General features: G+C 39.7%; 1 pseudogene; it reads left to right on the top strand.

Annotated features, from left to right (window-relative positions):
• Nucleotides 1–1,816: 1,816 nt before the first annotated feature.
• LOC147800080 (uncharacterized) lies at nucleotides 1,817–3,226 on the top strand (annotated as a pseudogene).
• Nucleotides 3,227–4,866: the final 1,640 nt, after the last annotated feature.

Below are 4,866 nucleotides of genomic sequence, written 5' to 3'. Positions count from 1 at the left end.
ACACCCTTTTATAATAAATGGACCTTGAAGTTTATTTTTTGTGGAAAAATTCGGCAGGGATATCAATTTATAAAAAAAAAGATTTTTAAAATAACCATGTAGTCTGATCATTCAAATACAAAAATGTGGGGGTGTATTGGAACTATAGTAAATAATTAGTGCATGTATCTGCGGGTGGTGTTTAGAGTTGTGTGAAATTGTTGCTGTTAGATAAAAAAAAAAGCTATTCGTGTATGTCTCCAACAGAATTTTCTTTTATTTAAGATAATTTGAATTTTAAAGCATTGTATTTTTTTAAGTATACAATAGAAAGTACATGTAGATATTTGTCTCAATATATAATTTTACATGAAATGTTAAGTAATTGCAGAAGATATGAATAAAAATAGAACTGAAATGTTTATTTACATTAGGTTCCCCCCCATCCGAATACGCTTTCGGGGTTGTTTTTTCATAAGCCTTCAGGGGTATACACTGAGCATACGATGTTAAATACAATTCAGGCTAGGCAAAATCCCAAAATATACTTTACATCTTTCTGGTGCAAATCTATCTTAAAAATATTTCTAAGAGTAATTTCTAGTTTGAATATTGATTACATAATACAGAAGAATGATGACGTGTAGGAATTAATATGAAGATAAAACAAACAAGGGTTGTAATAATTTCATTTTGTGAAAGTCCTATGACTGAACAAGGTGACATGAATTGCGGTAGATTAACTATGAAACTTAAGATAGGATATATGTTAGCATACATGATTTACATGTATTTTAAAGTTTATCTATAATTACCATTATCAGGTGCCAAAGTTAACCTTGTGATTAATGTCGCTGAATCTTAAATACAGGTTAACGGGAATTGCTGGATGTTGCAGCTGCATTGTGGAGTGATGCATTAGTCAAGGGGCATTGTGCGGAAAGAGTAACTGTATAATTTGTGTTATTTACATCTGGTGTACTTTGTTTGTGCTTGCAGATCATGGTGAAGATGCTTAAAGGTTTCCTGAAATAGAAGGCTCTAACATCGAGAAAAGTATCGTAAGAGTTAATAAAGGCCCCACCATTTTCAAAACTTCCATAGTTTTCATGTCTATCTTGTAAATAGCGATCTCACATCGCAAAAAAATATGAAGCGTGCCCCCGCCCCCCAAAACCCCCTTTTGCTCCGCAAGCATGAGATTAGGTGATGACGTCATTGGCAGAACACAGCATGCAGAGCACAGAAGCACACATGGAATTGTGCACACGCACGTACACGCATTCGTTCGTTTAAAGTGCTTTCAACGAAAACATGGCAGAACGGAGCAGTTCATCGGAATCGTCGTCGGACAGCGAAGTAGATCGCGATTTTTCCTACGAATCGTATTCCGATGATAACAGAGACGAGGCTGGGCAAATAATGCCGTATATGTACAAACCAGAGGTTGAAAGCGACGATGATGATGGTGAGCATGGAATTGCTGGTGTGGACTACGACAATGAAGGACGGCTCAACAACATCAACTGGTAATTTCACTAAGCCTTATACGTGTAAATTGGTCGTTCGCGCCACAACCTTGGATCTCTTCCAAAACTTCTAGAAACTTTGTAGTCGTCAGGTTCAGGGCCTGGAATGGTCCTGTGGATTTGCTGAATTGTACCATTATCTAGTGTTTTTCTTAAAGTTATTGACATTTTTATGGAGACCCTCTCGGCAGTGATTGAGTTCGCTTTTAGGCTGTCAGGTGTGTAAGCAAATCTTGTTCCTATATGTTGATATGTATCGGTTTTTGTATTTTGTGTTGGTTTTTGTACCCTGAGAAAAAATAAATGAAATGAAAAGATGGGGAGAATCTGTGTACAAAATGAAAGTCCAACACAAAACAGGCAGCCCAACTAGAAAATGAGCTTGACAACGAAAGTTGTAAAAGAAGAAAGTTGGAAAATGAGTAGAACGATATAGGGATTGAGCTGAAAAATGCCAAGGAAGAGACCAAAGAATTACAAAGGAAACTGCAGAGATAACGGAATCCAGTAAAGCGCTAATGAGGAGAAAGAGGTCGGAGCAAAGGGAAGGCTTGTTACAATAAATCGCTGAAACGACATCATAAAGATCAAAAATTCAAAATGGTTCAAGACGTGTTTGGAAACCTCAGCAACATGGGATGTCAGGCAATACATGTGAATGCCCAATTCCAAAATGATGAAGGCCAAGTTGTCCATGTAGTTTGCAATGAACCAAATGTCCCAGTCCAGAATACAAAGAGCAAAATGACTCGAGAAGAAATGATGAAATGATATTCATTATGGACTCCTTTAACATTGGATATGAAGCATACCATGAAATTGCCCAAAGTGTTAGTTCCCTACCCAGAATGTGTAACATAAAGAACAGAAGACGCGAACTAAACAACACGTTTGAAATAAAGACTTTGGTTGGAAAGTACAGGGGTGTATTTAAGTCACTGGCTGGTCACCTGGTTCAAACTTTGGGTAATCCTTCAAATATGCATCTTATTTAGGATGGAACAGTGAAAATAAAGCTAAAGGGGGATGGGACACGAACAAGAACCAAAAAAAATCTAAAAAATGTGACTTATACATGTAGTATCATTGGTGACGAACATTGTCGGTCAGAACGTGGGAATTACCTGCTTGCTATAGTGCAATGCCCAGAGACAGGAGAATGTATACAAGAAGCTTTGAGGGAATTGAATGAGGAGTTTAATAGTTTGGATTCCATAACACTTGGGGAAAAGGTGATAAGCATTGAAAAGTTCCTCGGCGGTGATCTAAAATTTCTCAATCAAATCACTGGCATATGAGGTTTTGCATCTACATTCTCCTGTCTCTGTCCAAAACTTGAACGGGCAGATATGACTAAAATTTGGTCAATGGCAGATACAAGTAAGGGAGCAAGAACGGTCAACCCCCAAAGAAGACTCGTCGCCGGCGACCAAGCCATCCTCAGGCACTCTCAGGCAACTTGAGTTCTATAAGAACGATTTACTGTACCAGCTGCAGATGATCTGGGACACGCTCCTCCAGAGATGACTGACCAGTTGGAACGCAGCCAAACAGCTCGCCCTTGATGAGGCCATGATCAAGTACAAAGGCAACCAGGCACAGGTCTATTTTTAATGCCCTTCAAGCCAACAAAAATGGGGTTGAAGGTCTATGCCATCAGCGAGGCATCTTCTGGCTACCTCATCACCATGATGACACATTCATTAAGCAGACAGAAGATGCAGAGCATCTCCATGAAGATGATGGAGCCATTCTTTGGCCGTTACCATCACCTCTTTTGTGATAAGCTGTATACCTCGGCATCCCTTGCAAAAGAGCAGCTGAAAAACGAGACATACATCTGTGGGGAAGTCAAACAGTCATCCAAAGCCTCCCTGTGGATTTCTCTAATGAGGCGGAGATCAGCCCCCACTTGGACAGAGTCATCAGAGGAGATCATTCCAGCAAGACACCAAGTGACCCTCTCACTGTTAGGACATTCCATCAAAAAAAGCAAAATTCTCATTGAAATTAATTAATACAAATCTCAAAACGACTTGGCTCTTTCTCTCGACAAATGGAGCCAAAATTACGCTCTTTTCGACTTATCTGGTGATAAACCTACTTGGTTATTTTAATCTTTTTTGCTTTTTTATCACAATTGTATTAATGTTTTTCCTTAATTGAGATACAAGATTTAATAATGTTCTTTTCGTACCAACTTTAAAGCTTGTCCCTCATCAGAGATAATTTCCATGGAAAGGATTAAATAAGTGTTAAATATCTTATTTTAATTACACGTATATTTCTTGTTAGTTTTCTTTTCCAGTTAATTTCATCTGTGTAATTTTTTGGGGGGAATAAAGGTTGAATGGAAAAGTGAAAAAAAGTGTTTGTTTGTTTGTTTTTTGTTGTGGCAGTGTGCTTGTTTTTTTCAGTGATGTCTGGTCAAGAAGTAGTCGATTTCTGTAGGCTATGTGGAGTTTTGAGGTGTCAAGAACCACATCGCAATCCCATAGAAAAAGGAGGAAGTTGCACATATAATTAATGCTGGATTGAACATCATTGTTGATGAAGATGTTGTAGGGTGCATCCACCCTGTATATGCAGACCATGTGATATGAAGCTGAGGAGATGGTGGGAAGCTGCAATGATGAAGAAGGCCACACTCAACATCAAGTTGGCAGAGTTTGTAAAGGTAGAAGAGAGAGCTCCCTGGTCACGAGAATCAGGTGGGAAGAAGCAGCTTGCAATGCAGGTCTCAACACATGGTCAACAGATGGGCGGTTGCAGATTATGAAGATCTACGAAAAGGGCATGACATCTGCATTTTTCACCATGCTCCCTGATTTGTCGTGGTTGCAGGGATCATGGTGACAAGACCTATCTGTGTGTTGTGGCCATCCCAGCATACTGACAGAGGGACAATTCACTGCCTTGACAGCGCTGTTCATGTGCGTAGGCAACAGAGAGTATATGCAGGGTTCGCCCAATGTACAAACTTGCATATCAGGCACGATACGCAATTATTTCTGCACGATGCGCAAAAAGGGGCCGAAACCCATTTCTTCATCCCCAATACGCACAATATAATTATGATAGTATGGCTCAGAATTATCTTACATAATGCAGATTGCATGTCTGGAAAATCTAGACAAAAAAGCAGTTAATAGTGCACGTTCCATTGTTATCATCTCTGATGACTCTAATGCTCCTGAAGCTGTGTGTGACATGGAGTCTGACAACATAGGGGATGATGAGCCTGCTGGGGACTGCGATAACATGGAGGACGATGAGCCAGCCACAGACAGTGACGGCCAGGGAGATGATGAGTCGGCTGGTGACATGGGGGACGATGAGTCTACTGACAACAGTGTCA

Source organism: Acanthaster planci, linkage group LG02 (genome assembly GCF_054643075.1).
Source record: "Acanthaster planci isolate LZ-2023a linkage group LG02, COTS_SCS, whole genome shotgun sequence".
NCBI classification, from domain to species: domain Eukaryota; kingdom Metazoa; phylum Echinodermata; class Asteroidea; order Valvatida; family Acanthasteridae; genus Acanthaster; species Acanthaster planci.
This window is presented reverse-complemented; position numbering and strand designations above follow the sequence as displayed.